Source organism: Protopterus annectens, chromosome 13.part0, assembly GCF_019279795.1.
Source record: "Protopterus annectens isolate FY-2018-M chromosome 13.part0, PAN1.0, whole genome shotgun sequence".
Taxonomy (NCBI): Eukaryota; Metazoa; Chordata; order Ceratodontiformes; family Protopteridae; genus Protopterus; species Protopterus annectens.
This window is the reverse complement of record NC_056747.1, coordinates 133,719,936-133,740,397: the sequence shown is the minus strand read 5'-3', so window position 1 is coordinate 133,740,397 and position 20,462 is coordinate 133,719,936. Positions and strand designations below refer to the sequence as shown.

At 39.6% G+C, this 20,462-nt stretch overlaps 1 protein-coding gene across 1 annotated transcript in view; it reads left to right on the top strand.

The window, feature by feature from the left end:
• Positions 1–20,462, top strand: part of NWD1 (NACHT and WD repeat domain containing 1) — a 1,242,814-nt gene that overhangs the window by 824,957 nt on the left and 397,395 nt on the right. The gene's annotated exons all lie outside the window — the stretch shown is intronic.

The window sequence follows — 20,462 nt, the reverse complement described above, 5'->3', positions numbered from 1 at the left end:
AAGCTTGAGTAGAGATTTAACTGCATCAGTATAACAAATGTTTGTGCTTACAGTATGTAATGTTGCATAGGTGTGGATAAGAGTACAACAGTGTTAAGCTCACTACATGCTATTGGCTGAGAGAGAGAGAGAGAGAGACAGAGGCAGACACGCAGAGATGCATCCAGTTGAGTTAAGAACTTATACCTCTCAGAGTGCGAGAGAGAGAGAGTCCGTTGGGTTAAAGTAAGAATCAATTTTCGCTGAGCATAAGGCAGTTCTTACAATTATCCCTCAAGAATTAGCTGAGCTCTGCTTAAAAAAGAAAAACAAGGGAAATCTGAATCGCAAGTGATCCAAGCTACCCAGGAAATGCAGTAGTACCTCACTTAGCTCAATCACTTGTTAAATCCAAGATGATCTTTTACACCAGGGCAAACATATACTCAAATAAAATACGTAAACAGTACCCAGTACCAAGCAATGAAGAAAACAGCTTCAAACTGCTGGATTAATTAGGCAACTTATTTATGTACAGTCAAAAAAGTACTTTCTTGTCTTTTTCTCTGAATTTAATATTCAACAGTTAATTAAACATCCAGTGCATCTGATACAGGCCTTTACAGTCTTTAAAGAAAGAAAAGCAACAGTTCCCACCTCATCTTCTGTAATGCCTAGGTGTTTCTGGGTAAGCTGAGAAATACAGAAAATCCAACATGACATCTGTCTACACTGGATCCTCCTCCTAGTGAGACATGCATGGTACAACTCCCATAGGATGCATCATCAAGGATCTGCCAAAACCACTTTGACTATCTGAACCAAGAGCAGCAGCAGCAGTTGTACTTTCAGATCTTCCTGGTTTGCTCATTTCCTTACTCGGTCATGGATGTTAAGCCCAACCACCCCATAAATTAACTTAAATTCTATCACTTGTTATGCAATCTCATCTTGATGACCATAACTGATGATGGAGACACACATATTAGTAAACAAAGAGGTTTATCCTACATATTTTTCTTCCCTACCCCAGCCTGATAAAATACCACAAGTACAACTGCCACTGCACCCATCATCAGGTCAAAGTCCTGAGACTCTCTACCCTTGTCTTTAAAACGAGACTCAAACCACTTAAACTTCTCTTCATGTCTGTAAAGACAAACCCATTCTTTTCAGAAAAAAAAGAGATCATGGTCTGTAATCTGGAGAAGCCAATTTTCATCTCAACGTTTTACATTCAGCAATGAATTCCTGCAATGTATGCTAAAGCATGCTGGAGTGCACACACACTTAGGGCAAAAGGATATCAGCAACATCCCCAAACAACAAAGCTCCAAACCTCATTTCCCCAGACTTAATATCTTCAGACATTATCTATACCTTGATATCCTGTCCACGAAAATTACAAACAGAAATGAAGACAAGGCACACGTTCGCATTCAATATGGGGAATGTGAACTTGAATCTTTCCACTCAGATACAGAGACTAAAAGGTACAGAGAAGTGATCCTGCAACCACATAGTGCTGCAGCACACCTGTGGACCTCACACAATGGCACCAATAACAGCACCCAATCAGCTAATTCTTTCCATGAGGATAGGAATCAATTGGAAATCCCAAATTAACTCGCTACTCCATGACTGTGACAGACTGGGGTTAGGGAACAGGTCAGTTTACTGGTCCTGTCGAGCAGCCTACCATCTTCCCTTAGAGCACCCCCTACCCCTTAGCAGCTCATTCAAGCTCCACTGCAGCTGTCAGAGAGGAAGTGTGCCTCTACATGCCAAATCCAATTCCAACTCCCTTCAGCTCACAGTGCCAATTCACTTGATAGGGTAGGCCCAATAGGCTCACAGTCCACTGGGTGTAACAACTAGTGCTCCAGCTAGATGTTACCCATGTGATGAGATACAGCTGTTCCCTCCATACTGAATGTGTTAGCCATCAGCAGCAATTCATTCCTGTCCTGCCCAGCTAGCTACTACTGGTACCAGAGCCACTAAAACTCTGGTGGACTGTGCAATAGTCAAAACATTATCCCTCTGTGGCACAGAGATGGCAATTCATACATTTTCTTGGGGTTCACAAAATACATGTAGACAGCACTGGCAAACGGACATGATTCCTACAATACCTGTACAAAGATAAGCAGATGATCCAAAGTTCCATTGCCAACACACATTCTTAGCTGCTCTTCCTAAATCAGAGGCTCAGCTAGACAAAGTCTCCTCTCCAGCAACCTAAGCCTTTCTAGGTAGGCTGACACATGTGATCCCTCCATAATGGGAACACACACCATCATGTTTTTTGAAACCGGGACTACTGTCTCACTTGCCAGTTCAGAGGTACGACCCACATTTTCCAGATAGCACTGGAAAAGTGAGCTTACCACTTCACCACAATCTCGACTGAATTTAACATTTCCAGCCTGATCTCTTACAAATACAGCTTTACCACAGTAGAGCTGTATAATCACTACAATGCCCACATCTTTGGAAATGGACCCAGTCACAGCAGTTGCTTCTGGTACTGCTTCTTCAGAGGAAGGCATGTCAGCCAGATTCACAAAATGTTCATTCTACCCCACAACAATGTCCCCAGTCAAGGTCAGCATTCTCCACCCTTACTCAGTACAGCATTGGCAGTGTCCACCTTTTCCATTCAGAATCACTGAAATGTATGCCAGAATGTCCTTTAAGCCATCTGAGAGCCTTACTATTATGGCCACAAGCTCTTCCCACACCTGTGCACTTGCTATTGCAAGTGCTTCAGCTGCTACTTTCCAGGCCACTTGATATCTGCCAGTCCTAACACTCCCTGTTAACACTGCATGAAAATCCTCTGTTTAATTTGACAGCTTGCTACCTCCTTAACTTCTGAGGTTTTGAGCAAGGTTTATTTAGACTCTACATCCCAGCCTCTACAGGTACATAGGGGAAGCATTTCCACTTGTGATAGCTGAACTCTTTGCACAGAGAAGCATCAGCCAAGCATTCCAAGGACACCCTCACTATATTGGGTTTCCCCAGTCAGTCTAGCCACATACCTAGACTTTTGACCCAACTCAACACAAAGTTGTGATCAGCTGGCAGAGCAGGACCTCTCTTGAATTGAGTGAACATGGCCTCCAGTATTAGGAAAATTACAAAACTGATCATCAACCTTCAGCCCAAGATGTTCTATTACCAGGTACACTTATGAGAATCTTTACATTTGAACACAGTGTTTAGTCCCATGACTACCACAGAGGTACAGAACAATTCACCACTCTGGTTCAGATCAGGCAGTTCATTCCGCTCAGCCATGCCCCTTAAGGTATCTCCATCAAAAGTACTCAATTTCCTAGCTCTTAGGTGCATATGCACAGAGGGTTTTCCTTTAGATTATACTACATTACATTACGTCTGCTAGACAACAAAAGTATCTAGTCTTTCCCTTACGGTGATGGGAAAAGCAGGGATGCAGACAACACTTTTCTCCATTTGTCCCATGCGCTCTTAAATGCCTTTGTGGATTCCCTCTCACCCACTAATCCTAATAGTCCATTCCAAGGGTCTACAATCTTTTCTGTGAAGTACTTTAGGGTCACAAGAAGCACATTCTCTACAGTCAACTGACTTGTGCCCTATCCTCTCTCTCCACATACTGTTTCATGATGAACCCCTCATATGGGAGCACTGCTGAAAGCTGAGCATTTGAAAGAAAAGGAGCAAAATAAAACTCCACTGTTGGCAAAAATTATTTTTTAATCACTTTTGTGTGATCTCGGAGTAAGTATATTTCAGTTTTGGGGGTGTGTGTGGAGGTTCCCCACTATATGGAGGGTGCAGGGGGTTTGCCTTACTGAAAAACCTTACCTCGAGATACATCAAAAGTTGCTTTGATTGATCAGAACTCAATAAAATTGTTGTCAATCGATCAGGTATCCCTCTCATATCCACAAAACATGATATTGTGTACCTATACCATATCACATCTCTTCTGTTATCTACTAAGAACAGATCTAGCTTCTCTACTCATATTTCTTTTTGTCCATCCCACACACCTTTCTAGTGGCATCTGGATATGGAAAATTTCACAATAAAAAAATATCACAAAGAGGGAAAGTAGAAAAGAAGATTAGTAATTAATAAAAATAGAAGTGGAATGCCTGTGAAGTGAAGGAATTGGTGTAGAAGGTCTAACACATGTTACATCACACACAGCATGATGGAATGAGTCCCCAAAGTAACAAGATCAGGAGACATCTGAAGAAGAAATATGGACATGGGAAAGAAAAAAAGAAAGAAAGAGAGATTTAATATGGTGTAATATTTATGCAAAGGAGAAAGCAAAACTAACCAATACAAAAAGAGCAGCACCAAAGATATTTGAAGAGAAATACAAGCAAAGGAATCCAGACATGGAAAACTTTACAATACAAAAAATAAGACGACAAAGAGTAAAAGAAAAAAGGAGATCAGTAATGGAGAAGTTAAAGAAATAGAAACTGAGGTTATGGAGTACCTGCGAAGTGAAGGACTCAGTGTAGAAAATCTAATTCAGAAAGCACCACAACAGGATAGAGCAATGGATATCGAAATTAAGCAGAAACCAGTGGAACAGGAAGCAATTGGTCAGGTGCTATACAAAGATATTTTGGACCCTTCCACAGGAAACCAGTATAAATGTTTACTTGAGGCTACACAGCAAGGGAAGGAACAGGAAACTAAAAACTCTGATGCAGTCAATGCTGAGGAGTGACAGGCCATTGAGTTCCCATATGACAGGGCAACGGATGGCACAGGATGAAACTTAACAGAATGTGCACAGGAAGATGGTACAGAACTTTCTTTAGAATGCTCGCAGGAAATGGAAAACAAAAAACTTGCCATCAGTTTAGAAGAAAATGAGCTAAGAAAAGAGTTTCTTGATTTAATAGACATAGACAGCCTGTAAAAAAAAAATCAATAAAACCCAAACAGTCAGAAGTTTGATAAAACAAATGAACACAGTAATTAGGACTGTCCATAAAGATCCATGCGATATAACACAAGTAAACAGGGTGCATTACTGTGCAACTAAATAACTGATAAAATTCTACTAGAAGACCACAGGATAGTGAGGGAAAGTAAGGAGAGAAACCAAATACCATTATGGAAGTACTGAATAGAAAAAAATATAAAGCAGTTAAGACAAGAAGTGTCACTGTTAGAAGAAAATAGAAGAGGGAACAGATCAACAAAAATATTAAGAAAGACAGACATGATAAAAGCAATGTGCAGTATTAGAACAGACCAGGATCTATCATGCACTATCACAGATAAACTAAAAATCTCAGCACAGCTGGAAAAACTTAGAAGATATGCAGATAAATATAAAGGAAAAGTACAAAATAAACAGTTTATTGACAACCCAAAAATGTTTTATACAGAATTGGGAAACAAGGTAAAAGGAACTGAAAGACCGCCAAAAAAGAAGAAAAAAACACATTTTGGAGAAGTATCTATGAAGATTCTGTGGAACACAAAGATGAAAATGGATAGAAGAAGTAAAAGAAATAAGAAGTTTAAAGGTATAGGATATGAAATGGGATGAAGTAAGAACCAGAGAGATTGAAACAAAATTAAGAAAAGCCTCTAATTGGAAAACCCCAGGCCCAGATTCAGTACCTAACTTTTGGTTAAAAGTATTAACATCTTTGCATGAAGATTCAGCCATGAGTAAGAACTATTTATATGGGTACCCTGAACAGACACCAACCTGGCTAACAGGAAAAACAATGCTCCTACTTAAGAGTGAACCTGCAAGCTACCCTAAAAATTATAGGCCAATAACTTGCCTTCCGACGATGTATAAATTATACACAGAAATTCATGCTGACAGAGCTTATAGAAAAAAAACTCAATTATGGCAGTAGAACAAAAGGGTAATAAAAGAAAGTCATATGGAACAAAGGACCACTTGTTGTTAAATAAAGTCATAGTGGAGAACTGTAAAAAGGGGAAGAATCTAAGTATGGCATGGATTAAATACAAAAAAGCATTTGATAGTATCCCACATTCATGGATAAAAAAGAGTGCATTTTTAAAAATGTACAAGATACACTCTACATTGATCGACTACATTACAGTGACCATGAAACAATGGCAGACCACTTTTCAATTAAGCCATGATAAAGGATAAATTATTATTCCAGGGATAAAAATTCAAAGGGGGATATTCCAGGGTGACTCTCCGTCACCGCTGCTATTGTGCTTTGCCCTTAATCCATTCAGCTGTCTGCTTAACAGCTTAGGCCATGGTTATAATCTGGCTCCTAGAAAACAACAAAGTGTAAAGACTTCTTATCTTCTCTTTGTCTATGATTTAAAACTGTATAGCTCATCAGATGAGGAACTGAAAGCACAACTGCAAGTTGTCAAAACTTTTTCAGAAGATATAAGAATGTTATTTGGTCTTGATAAATGTGCAAAAGCAACCTTTAAAGAAGGAAAACTGCAGTTTGGGACAAGAATGTGATGTAAAAAAACTTCAGCAAGTGGGAGTGTATAAATATCTGGGAATTGATGAAGGATCAACAATAAAACATGAAAAAATGTGAATAAAACTTGGTAAGGAATACTTTAGAAGACTTAAATTAATCCTGAAAACAGAGTTGACATCTAGGAACAAAATGTAAACTCTAAGCCAGTTTGCTCTTCCTGTCCTAACTTACAGTTTTGGAGTGATTAACTGGCCCCAAAACTTGTTGGATAGCTTAGGAAAACAAGAAGAATGCTTCATGCTCACCAAATGATTTATAAAAAAATCAGTGCATACCAAGATTAAATATTCCCCGTTCAGAAGGAGAGGTGGGCCTCCTTGAAATTGATTACATTTAGATCTGCAATCGTGGGACTCCACACATATCTGCTGACCTCTTAAAGAGCCAAATGTAGTGAAAGTTTTGAAACATGAGGATAATAAATCTAAGAGGACTTCTCTGCTTAATCTAGCAGATGCATATCGGCATCAAGCAGAAATGGAAATCAAATCAGAAGTAGATAAGAAATCAGGCAGCAACTGAATTTGCCAAAAACAAAAGAAAGAATATAAGGTTAAGGACCAGACGAGAAAGCAAGAAATGTGGAAAATACATAAATACAGTTGCAAGTATAGAAAACTTCTGGAAGAACCTCATGTTGATCAGGAATGGTTAAGGAGAGATGAATTCAAACCAAGAGATGAAAGGTTAATACTGGCAGCCCAAAATAGTGGGCTACGTACATGCTGGTTTAGAAAAAGTTATTTTTTTATTTATTTTATTATTTATTTTACATTTGTTGACCGGGCTAGTCTAGCTGGACATAATATCCGTTTTCAGTAGAGGCCCGGGGAGAAAAAGCTCCAGTACAGGCAATAAACAATGATTTATCACATAAAGCATAATATGAGTAAACAATACAAGGTAGAAAGAAAAATAAATTTCAACACAAAGCAAATACTAAAAATAGGAGATCAACTTATGCTACATACTACTATATTAGACTTATAAAACAGTAACAATAACACAAAATGAAGTTACACAGACAGATAAAAGGGTTACTGGTAAAGCCTAATTCTTAGATATAACTTTCAAACTCTTGAAAGCTTTAGTGAGGAGCTCAGTAAGGGGGATGGGGGTGTAAAAAATAGGTGAGTGAGGACATGATTTCAGTCGGGATTTGCACAAGGACACAGCCATTGTGTTTTGAGATGTTCTTTAATGTGTTTTTTGAAAAGAGAGGTAGAGTTTTAATTAGTTATTTCTTGAGGGAGTTGATTCCAGATTTTACCTATGGAATTTGAAAGTACTGAATCCCCAGCTTTATTATATGATTTAGTTAGAGATACTAGGAGTTTATTAGCAGAACGGAGTGTGGCTAGGTTTTTATATGGTATAATCAGTTTTGTAAGACTAGGGGTGACATCAGGGTAGTAAACGGTCTTATGAATGATGAGTAGTTGATAGAGTAAGTGGTTATTTAGCTCTAACCAATCTAGATGTTTGAGGTTAAGACAATGGTGAGTTCCTAGGGGAGTAGCAGTAATGAATCTGGCTATGCTATTGTAGCAGATAGAGAGTTTGGTAATGTTATTTTTGGATAAGTTAGTATAGATAGGTGAGGCATAGAAGAGGGTGGAGATCAGGTGTGTCTGAGCAATGGTTTTTCTAGCTTCTCGGGTAAGAAAGGGTTTAATTCTGTAGAGTGTCCCAATTTTTTTGTTGACAGTTTTAATAGTGGTGTTAATATGTTCATCGTAATTGAGATGGTTATCAATAGTTACACCTAGCAGTCGTGTGGTCTTATCAGGGTTTATACTGGTTGCATTATCTGAGGAGATAGTAAAGAGAGGTGTGGGAGATTTATGAGTAGGAGTAAAGAGAAGAAGCTTAGTTTTTTGGGGGTTGAGGAGGAGGCAGTGTTGCATAAACCAATTTTCGACATATTGGAAGACTGTTTGGGTGAGGGACTGGAGGGAGGGAATATTTTTAGCAGTGCAGATTAACGTTGAGTCATCAGCATATTGAATGCAGGTGGCTTGTGGTATATTCAGATGTAGGTCATTGATAAATAAGGAAAAAAGAAGGGGACCTAGGATTGATCCTTGTGGAACACCAATATTTACTGGGAGTAAGGAAGATAGGTTGTTCTCCCAAAGGACTGCTTGTTGCCTGTTATGGAGATAGCTCCTAAACCACTGTAGTGAGTGTGGGCTGAGAGAATAAAGGTTTAGTTTGTCAAGAAGTATATTGTGGTTAACCATATCAAAGGCTTTTGAAAGATCTATGAAAAGTGCTGAGGAGAAACAATTATTGTTTCTATAATTGTTTATGGAGTCAGAGAAGGAAAGGAGGGCAGTTGTAGTGCTGTGGAATGGTCTAAATCCATGTTGACAGTTGGCTAGACGTTTGTTTTGAAGAAGGTAGTTAAGAATTTGTTTGTGAACACATCTTTCCATAATCTTGGCTAATGGGGAAAGTAAGGCAATAGGGTGAAAATTTGAGAGTTCAGTTGATGAGCCTCCTTTATGTAGGGGAATTATATGAGATATTTTCCATAAGGTGGGGATTGTTCCTTCAGTGATAGTCCTATTAATCAGTATGGATACTGGATAATTGATAGCTTTAGCAGCTATTTGTAGGTATTCAGATGGGAGTTGGTCAGCAGATGGGGTGCAAGGTTTGAGTTTCTTAAGAAGCTTATAAATGAGAGATGTAGCAACGGGTTGAATTTGAAAGTTCTTAGACGAGGGTAGAGAGGTATTTGGTAAGGATGCAGTCGGTGTAGGTAAAGAGTTAGCTAGGGATTGAATGGCTTCTGTAAAATACTTATTAAAGGCATCAGGGATCTGTGCAGCATTGTTGAGGTGAAAGCCTGTAGGGGTAGGAGTAGGTGAATGTCCTGGTTTAAGAAGTTTATTAACGCTTGTCCAGAATTTTTGAGGTGTTTTTGACTACTTTGTTGAAGGTGAAGATAATATTCCTTTTTATCTCTAACAGTATCTTTTTTGGTGGCATTTCTTAATTGTTTGAAGAGGAGAAGATCAGATGGGCATTTACTAGCTCTCCATTTGGCCCAGATTTTATTTCTGAGGATCATTTTTTCTTTTGTTTGCTTAGATAGCCATGGAGCAGATTTGGATCTTATTCTAGTAGAGTGAAAAGGGGCGTGATGATCAAGGATTTGAAGAAAGTTTGTATTAAAGTAGGTCACTGCTTTATTAAGTTCAAGGTGAGTTAGTGTTGACCAGTCACATGCTTGCAATTCAGTAAGGAAGTTATCAGGGTTAAAGAACTTTTTTGAGCAGGATGTTCTTAGTTTATGAGTATCTGGAATATTCACTTTTTGTCTTGTGACATATGTAAGCATATGGTCACTGATATTATCAGGAAGGGTTCCTGGGGTGTAACTGTTGGGGTGGTTATTAATAAGGATCCAGTCAAGAGTTGTTTATTTTCTATTTTGTTTATGGATTCTAGTAGGAGTTGTTATTAATTGTGAGAACCCATAGAGATGAATATGGTTAGTTGGGTGTTGGTTTGAACAGGTTATCCACTCAATGTTAAAGTCACCAAGTATTATGGTTTCTTGGGGTTGTTGGTTGGAAAGTGAACTAAGTAAGTTTTCTAGAGTCTGAGTATTATTACCAGGGGGAAGATACATGCAAATTAGATAGATTGATTTGGTGTTGTTAATTTGGAGTTTGGTAGATAATGATTCAGCTTTAGGGTCTATCAGTGAAAGTTCATTATGGAGGGTAAGTTGGAGATTAGATTTATAGAAGATGGCTATACCACCACCTTTCTTAGGTTTTGCGGTCATGTCTGAGTATGCTGTAGCCAGGAGGGGTTATTTCCTGGTCCTGAGTAGAGGGTTTTAACCATGTTTCTGTAAGACATAAAATGTCAAATGAGTGCAAGTTCAATAGTGCATGGAGATGATGAACTTTGTTATTAATGCTTCTAATATTTAGGTGAGCTATTAGAAGGGAGTTAGATGTTTTAATACATGGTGGAGGTACAGGTAGAGGATGTTTATTTGTGTTTAGATTAGTCTTAGTGGAGGGACCAGGGTTTGGATGTATATCTCCATGTAGGAGGAGGTAATGATTGGAGTAGAATAGGAATTTAAGGATTTTAAGTAAGTTGTTACAATATTTTTTGTTAAGGTGGAATGTTCTATGAGTTATTCTGTGGCATTTTGGTAGAAGATAATTAGTGGAGCAGGTTATGTTACTGTGAGTAAGGGTAGTGAGAAAAGAGGATGGTAGTGTTTGCTGGAGATGAGGATTTTGTTCCTTTAAAGAGTTGTTTTCAAAGAAGGTGATATAGTAGGATATAGAAAGAGAGGCTAGAATAGTGGTAAAGAGAAGGATGCATGAGAGAAAAGGTTTAAGTATTGGAGGCATGGTATTGAGTCAGTGTTAGGATGATATAGTTTGTAAGAGTTGGTCAGTACAAGAGCTAGTGGTTATGTGATAACTAGTAGTATAGGGTTTTATGAGAAAGAAGAAGTAAAAATAAGAAACTGGATAGAGGTTGTCAATAATAAGAAGATGCTGGAAGAATTGGCAGGTACAAGGTGTAGCTAGGCAAGGTAAAGGATGAAGAATAGGAGAGAATGAATGAAAGAGGTGAAATAAATAGGTGTACAAGGAAACTAGAATATAGTTTGGAGGTGGATGTTAGAGATGGGAGTAGCAAGAGGAGGAGGAGAAAAAGAAAGAGAGGTAATAGCTAAGGGGAGAGGTCAACTGATAAGAAGGATGGAGATAGGGTAGGGGATATGGGGGGAGTGTCTAGAGAGCTATAAGGTAAGGACCCCCCGGGGTGGGTGGGATTTGGGGGTAGAGAGGGGAGCGAAGCGGGGCAGACACAAAATCAGGCGAGAGCAAGTGGGAGAGAAAACAATCAGTAAGGTGCAATTCAAGGGCAGGAGGCTGGCTAAAGGAGGGTAGCTAAGGGTAAAGTGGAGGAAAGGGGAAAAATAAAAAGATAAGTGAGGCTGAAAAGAAAACAGTATGGGGATAGGCTCAAGGGAAGCCTAGAATAGGTAGAGGTGGTGAAGGTGCAGCCTAGAGACAGGTTGATAAGACTAAGGGACTGAGAATGTAGTCAGGGCTCAGAAAGTAAAACAACAAGGAAGAAGCAAAGAGTCAAGGAGAGCACAAAAAACAATCAGTGAGGGGGGTAGAGGGAGAAACTACAATGTCTTCAGGGGGGAAGAGAAGAGCATAGGAGGAGGGAGAAGGGGAATGGCAAGTACTAAGATCACAGATAGATTAAGGGCTGGATTGAAGAAGGTAAGGGTCTACAAAAACGAAGAGGCAGTCTAAGGGATAGAGTAGTAAAATAAAACAGGGGGGGTTGCTGCTGGCAGTGACTGGCAGTAGTCTAGTAAAAGTAACAACAGTAGAGGATAAGTAATAACATAAGTAATACTCTTGATAAAATCAAAAAACACTGTAACATACAGTGATGATTACTGTGGTTTTGTCCAGGGCGGTTTAGATAACCCAGGGGGGAACCCAAAGCAGGATTTGGCGGGTGGATATAGCAGTTCTTAGGAGTCCAAAAATGAGCACTTCCAGGAGTTAAGAGAGTGGAGAAAAGTACCTTATACCAGCTGGTAGAGAAACGATAAGTAAAAAAGACAAAAAAATGAGCAGCATATAATAAAATGGAACTATGACATGCAAATCATTCTTTACATGGAGTAACAAATATGTACACTTACTAGGCAATAAAAACAAAGGTACAAATATTTGTCAGCTTAGTGTCAAGAGTAAATTACAATTTCCTTTATCTGCATGTACACATCAGGATCAGGTTTTACAAAACACAACTGTAAATGCAGAGGGCAGAAACAATAGCTTAATCTAAATGCAGTAATGTGGTACAATGCGCAAAACTTGCCAGAGGAAGTCTGACAGTGATAAGGCGGGAAAAAAAAATATGTAATCCCTACATCTTCAGCGCTTTCTCAAGTAGAACCCTCAGTAAGCAACTGAGCATGACACAGTTCAAGCCAAAAACCAAATGCGACATAGCCAACACCAGAAGAACAGAAATAGTAGAAGCTATTGTCTTTAAATTACCGTTATAGTTTAACCACTATCCCACAGTAAACCAGCAAAGTACAACAGAGCCTTCCCTATGAAAGCTAAACATAGATGCTACCAAGCAAACACTTTACAATAAAAGGAATAACATAAAGTACCTAAACTATAGATTATAGGAGTACATAGAGGTAGAGATTACTATAACACACCCATAAATCCACTACAAGTCTGCCTAGCACGTACAGGGGAAAAATAAGTAAAAAAGATTGGTATCGTCTTGAGACACAGGTAATGCGTAGAGAATAGCTATGTAGATCTCAAATTGCTAGCAGCCCCTTCTAGCAAGTAGCAATAAGGTTAGCGGCACCAAGACTAAAAATATAAGGCTAGCCCAAAAGCTAAAGACTACACAAAGCAAGGGAATAGCATTACATTACAAAGAGATAGTACTTACCAATGCAGTACATACTATATATACGACATAAGCACAGAAACAAACATCCCATGCCAGAGGTTAAAGGGATTTAAGGCTCAAGGACTGTTAAATGGTAGTCCACAAAAAACAACTTACGCCAAAACCAGCAATCTCCTTAGCGTTGCACGAAATCAGAAATAACCAGTAAAATACATATTAATTTCCAATCCTGAAACACGCAACCAAGGGTGCGTGTAGCTGTAACGCGCCTAGTAAAAGCAGCGTTTCAATCAGCTACACAAAGCAAGTAAATAGTATTGCCCACAAATAGTAGCCCACAAGCAGCAACGTACGCCAAAACCAGCAATAACCGTAGCGTTGCACGAAATCAGTGATGACCAGTAATATACATACTAATTTAAAACCCTAAACACGCAATCACAAGTGCAAAATAGCTGTAACGCGCCTAGCATAATCAGCGTTTCAGGCGCAACAGTTTAGGCGGCAAGCATCTGTGCTATTACTAGGTAGAAGTGTACAGGAAAAAGTACAGAAAAAAGCTAAAAAAATGTCACACAACATAGGAATTAACGCTGCATAAGGTTACATTCAGCGTAATTCAGCAGCAAGACAGATAATGCTTTTGTTCAATAACTAACAACTGTAAATATGGCACAACATACAGAACTTACTATCTGATTAAACTAATAGACAGAACAGCTCAGTCAGCAGCCACGCGCAGGAGGGGAGAGTAAAGATGGCGCCCTTTAGAAACTCCCCTATATATAAGTTCCCAGGCAGAAGTAGAGAGCTAAGGGGTGGGCAGTGTATTCAAGTTGCAAAAGGAAGGCAATAAGAACAAGTAAAGGTGGGAAGAAACAGAGGATACAGAGAAGAGGGAAAAACAGGAAGTACGAGAACAGTTGGGAAAAAGTAGCAATAGAAAGGAGAAGTCCAATAAAAAATGGACTCAATAAATAATTTATAGACAAGTAAAGGTAATTCTCTAGAGATAGAAACCAACACAGCAGTATGTGGAGAGAGGTATAGCAATAGGATACACTCAAAAGTAGGGGAGGACACACTGAGGAGAGGATACAAAAAGGAAAGGGGTGTAAGTACAAATAGAGAGGAAGGGACTAGTCAGAAATGAAGAAACATAGAGGAGTGACCAGAGGTTCACAAATCAGGCGAGAGCAAGTGGGAGAGAAAACAATCAGTAAGGTGCAATTCAAGGGCAGGAGGCTGGCTAAAGGAGGGTAGCTAAGGGTAAAGTGGAGGAAAGGGGAAAAATAAAAATATAAGTGAGGCTGAAAAGAAAACAGTATGGGGATAGGCTCAAGGGAAGCCTAGAATAGGTAGAGGTGGTGAAGTTGCAGCCTAGAGACAGGTTGATAAGACTAAGGGACTGAGAATGTAGTCAGGGCTCAGAAAGTAAAACAACAAGGAAGAAGCAAAGAGTCAAGGAGAGCACAAAAAACAATCAGTGAGGGGGGTAGAGGGAGAAACTACAATGTCTTCAGGAGGGAAGAGAAGAGCATATGAGGAGGGAGAAGGGGAATGGCAAGTACTAAGATCACAGATAGATTAAGGGCTGGATTGAAGAAGGTAAGGGTCTACAAAAACGAAGAGGCAGTCTAAGGGATAGAGTAGTAAAATAAAACAGGGGGGGTTGCTGCTGGCAGTGACTGGCAGTAGTCTAGTAAAAGTAACAAGAGTAGAGGATAAGTAATAACATAAGTAATACTCTTGATAAAATCAAAAAACACTGTAACATACAGTGATGATTACTGTGGTTTTGTCCAGGACGGTTTAGATAACCCAGGGGGGAACCCAAAGCAGGATTTGGCGGGTGGATAAAGCAGTTCTTAGGAGTCCAAAAACGAGCACTTCCAGGAGTTAAGAGAGTGGAGAAAAGTACCTTATACCAGCTGGTAGAGAAACGATAAGTAAAAAAGACAAAAAAATGAGCAGCATATAATAAAATGGAACTATGACATGCAAATCATTCTTTACATGGAGTAACAAATATGTACACTTACTAGGCAATAAAAACAAAGGTACAAATATTTGTCAGCTTAGTGTCAAGAGTAAATTACAATTTCCTTTATCTGCATGTACACATCAGGATCAGGTTTTACAAAACACAACTGTAAATGCAGAGGGCAGAAACACAGTACAGAAACAATAGCTTAATCTAAATGCAGTAATGTGGTACAACGCGCAAAACTTGCCAGAGGAAGTCTGACAGTGATAAGGCGGGAAAAAAAAATATGTAATTCCTACAGCTTCGGCGCTTTCTCAAGTAGAACCCTCAGTAAGCAACTGAGCATGACACAGTTCAAGCCAAAAACCAAATGCCACATAGCCAACACCAGAAGAACAGAAATAGTAGAAGCTATTGTCTTTAAATTACCGTTATAGTTTAACCACTATCCCACAGTAAACAGCAATGTACAACAGAGCCTTCCCTATGAAAGCTAAACATAGATGCTACCAAGCAAACACTTTGCAATAAAAGGAATAACATAAAGTACCTAAACTATAGATTATAGGAGTACATAGAGGTAGAGATTACTATAACACACCCATAAATCCACTACAAGTCTGCCTAGCACGTACAGGGGAAAAATAAGTAAAAAAGATTGGTATCGTCTTGAGACACAGGTAATGCGTAGAGAATAGCTATGTAGATCTCAAATTGCTAGCACCCCCTTCTAGCAAGTAGCAATAAGGTTAGCGGCACCAAGACTAAAAATATAAGGCTAGCCCAAACGCTAAAGACTACACAAAGCAAGGGAATAGCATTACATTACAAAGAGATAGTACTTACCAATGCAGTACATACTACATATACGACATAAGCACAGAAACAAACATCCCACGCCAGAGGTTAAAGGGATTTAAGGCTCAAGGACTGTTAAATGGTAGTCCACAAAAAACAACTTACGCCAAAACCAGCAATCTCCTTAGCGTTGCACGAAATCAGAAATAACCAGTAAAATACATATTAATTTCCAATCCTGAAACACGCAACCAAGGGTGCGTGTAGCTGTAACGCGCCTAGTAAAAGCAGCGTTTCAATCAGCTACACAAAGCAAGTAAATAGTATTGCCCACAAACAGCAACGTACGCCAAAACCAGCAATAACCGTAGCATTGCACGAAATCAGTGATGACCAGTAATATACATACTAATTTAAAACCCTAAACACGCAACCACAGGTGCAAAATAGCTGTAACGCGCCAAGCATAATAAGCATTTCAGGCGCAACAGTTTAGGCGGTAAGCATCTGTGCTATTACTAGGTAGAAGTGTACAAGAAAAAGTACAGAAAAAAGCTAAAAAAAAATGTCACACAACATAGGAATTAACGCTGCATAAGGTTACATTCAGCGTAATTCAGCAACAAGACAGATAATGCTTTTGTTCAATAACTAACAACTGTAAATATGGCACAACATACAGGACTTACTATCTGATTAAACTAATAGACAGAACAGCTCAGTCAGCAGCCACGCGCAGGAGGGGAGAGTAAAGATGGCGCCCTTTGGAAACTCCCCTATATATAAGTTCCCAGGCGGAAGTAGAGAGCTAAAGGGCAGGCAGTGTATTCAAGTTGCAAAAGGAAGGCAATAAGAACAAGTAAAGGTGGGAAGAAACAGAGGATACAGAGAAGAGGGAAAAACAGGAAGTACGAGAACAACAGTTGGGAAAAAGTAGCAACTGAAAGGAGAAGTCCAATAAAAAATGGACTCGATAAATAATTTATAGACAAGTAAAGGTAATTCTCTAGAGATAGAAACCAACACAGCAGTATGTGGAGAGAGGTATAGCAATAGGATACACTCAAAAGTAGGGGAGGACACACTGAGGAGAGGATACAAAAAGGAAAGGGGTGTAAGTACAAATAGAGAGGAAGGGACTAGTCAGAAATGAAGAAACATAGAGGAGTGATCAGAGGTTCACAAATCAGGCGAGAGCAAGTGGGAGAGAAAACAATCAGTAAGGTGCAATTCAAGGGCAGGAGGCTGGCTAAAGGAGGGTAGCTAAGGGTAAAGTGGAGGAAAGGGGAAAAATAAAAAGATAAGTGAGGCTGAAAAGAAAACAGTATGGGGATAGGCTCAAGGGAAGCCTAGAATAGGTAGAGGTGGTGAAGGTGCAGCCTAGAGACAGGTTGATAAGACTAAGGGACTGAGAATGTAGTCAGGGCTCAGAAAGGAAAACAACAAGGAAGAAGCATAAGACAAATGTAGGTTTTGAAAATACAAACTGGAAACAGTCGCACACCTCGTTGCTGGTTATGACATACTAATGGCAGAAGGACTGTATACTGAAAGGCATAATAATGTGGCAAGACTGCTGCATTAGGAATTGTGCAAACGTTATGGTACTGAAGTGGGTGAAAAACACTGGAAACATGAGCCACAAAGCATCACAGAAAATTATGAAGTTTACATCAAATGGGTGACCCATTACCAACAGTTCAAAAGATAGATGCTAGAAAACTGGATATAGTAATCCATGAAAAGAAGACAAAAAAGCATTCATTATTGAAATTGCCACAGACAGTGACTACAGTGTCTTGCGTACAGAGAGACACAAACTCATAAAATATCAGGATCTGCAGGCAGAAACAAGAGCAATGTGGAAGAAAGATACCCAGACAGTTCCAATAGTAGTAGGAGCAATGAGTCTTATAAAAAACAATCTACAATTGTTCATATTTAGATCTGTTACCAATACCTGTGACCCAGTATGACGTGCAGGAGTCATCACTGCACACAATGTGGGTGCTGCGAAGAGCACTTCTGCCTAACATAAAAATTAAAACAATACTAATTTCATGAACTTTAATAGTATTTTTGTTTTAAGAATGGAATCCATTCCCATCATGGTATTAGAAACCCAAAAGATTTGGAGAAATTAAAAAAAATGGAACTCTTCTGATCTTGTTCTAAGCAGCCTAACGTCATTATTGTACAGTCGCCAAAATTTCACACAGTACTCAAATTGTGGTATTTCCGGGGCCGGGAAAGTGAAAGTATTGCCTCGCTACTGCTGAAGTCTATCCTCCTGAGGATAAATCCCAGAATTCTGGTCTGCTACAGCCACTGCCCTCCTGCCAGAACACACACACACACACACACACACACACACACACACACACACACACACACACACACACACACACACACACACACACACACACTGCTTCTGGTATCCAATCCAGGTGTGATCAATACCCCCAGATCATTTTCTTGCTCTGTTGCCATAATTTCTACTCTTCCAGCGGATACGTCACAACATAATTATTCTGGCCCAAATGCAGTACTTGCATTTGTCTACCTTTTCACCAACTTTGTTAACTTTTCTAAATCCTTGCTTAGATTCTTCCACCACTATATTTCACTGTTGTATCAATCGTTAGGGTCATTAGTGAAGAGACTGATTTTGTTCTATGTTTCCACAATCACATCTGAACCAAACACACAATGAAAAGTTTATGGCGTATTCACTTACCTTACTTTATTATTACTCACCCCCCCTGTCACTACAACTCTCTTTGGTCCAGCCCTTCAGCCATGCAGCAGCCCAGTTTTACTGCATCAGCCTACACTAAGTGGTCTAATTTTCCTGTCTCACCAGTGTAGTACCAACTCAAAGGCATTGGTGAAATGCAGGTAGTTTATATCTACTGGTAATGCTTTGGCAAGCTCAGCTGTAATTCGGTAATAAAAGTGGATCAGATTTATCCAATATTTTCTTGTGTCTACAGACCTGTAATGGTTGCTGTCCTGACAAATGCTGTACTCTAGGAAAGTTACAAGCCTCTCCATGGCTTTTCCTACCACAAATCTCTCAAAAGGCTTAAAAAAATCCCAAAAGTTCCCCCCACCCATCCCAATAATCTCCTCTCCTCTCTGTCAGTATCCACCCCACGTCATGGTGTACTGTTTGGAAAACATGAACTAGGCTAATGACCCTAAGGCCCTTACAAGCCTAGTCAAGTTCTACCCTTATTTCCATGATCAGCACCTAATGCCCGTGTCCAAGAGGGACACAGGTGGAACCCATGGGGTGAATTTATAGTTACCCATCCAATCATCCAGACTGTATTTGAAGAGGGCCAATGAGGTGCTCTGTTTGACATGAAGTGAGAATCTGTTCCAAAGGTGTGGTAACCTCTGAGAGACAAATCTGTCTCTCCAGCAGGTTCTATTAATATCACATACCAGGTTAAGGTCTTTAGAGCGAGTAGCCCCTGCACCATTTAATTTGTGGATATGCAGCATTATCAATAAAGCAAGATCAGCGATTGCCTTACATGCAAGGCAGAAATCACCTCTGAGTAGTCTTAATGAAACAGAATAAAGTGAGAGTGATTCCAGACGAACCACACAGGACAGATGCTGAAGACCTTGAATACTCCTCGGGAGGAACCTTTGTGGTTCCTCCAATTGCTACAGGTGCTTGGAAAGGTACATAACAAGAGGGGTGTTAGGCTCAATTACTGGCCTGATGAGGGAAAATTACAGGGAGGTTATAACTTATTTTTTTCTGGAGGCAATGCCCTTACTTATGGGATGAGCATTACAGAATGCCCTTCTTAGCACTGTGGAGACATGGTGATCAAAGGATTGCTGTCAACCTGTGTGCCCAAGTCTATGCAGTCTTAATTCAGCCTTTTGAAATGTCAGACAAGGACAAACTTGCTGGCCATCCCACTATTCACCAAAAGAAAGCACACTTTCAGCAACATGCTCAAGCCTCATGCAGTACTACCCCCTGGCTACAGTATCAACTGACTAAACAGGATTTAAAAAGAAGCAGGTAAATAACGCTCTTATTTTCTTACATCAGCTGTAGCCTAAATAATCTCCAAATCTCAAAAGATTTTACATCAGATGCCCCAAATAGCTGCTATCAAAATTATCACTTAAGCCATCACTTACAAGCCACTTACACTAGAATGCCTCTCTATTCCCCCCAATGCCTAAAAAATTAGCCAAGCACACATTATCCTTGCAAATAATTAAAAAGTTAGTATTAGATGGCTTAAATATACATTGTTCAGTGGCGTGCACTCCCCCACAAAACCCTTAATAAAACAATACTTGACCTCACCCAACTTATTAGAGTCACAGCGGAAACAAACAATATTGCCAGCAGAAACAGTACCCTCAACTGGATTTTAGCATCAGACCCCAGCAAAATCACTCATTTCAGCATTATGTTAGACATCTTAAGTGAACAGATCCAATTTTATCCTAAAGGTACAAAAAAAAAAAATTAAGAGAAAACATTGTTTTACCTGAACCTGGTAGATCTACATTATGTGTCAAGAGTCCTAGGTGCTCGAAGACCACGGTTTCAAAGCCAGGGACTCGGGTGTCTTGTAGCTCAGACTGGATGTGGCTTGCACTTGAACTCTGCTACATGTTCAGATGAGGTCTGGCAGCTGAGCAAAGAGAGTGTAGCTGCCATACCTCATCCATAT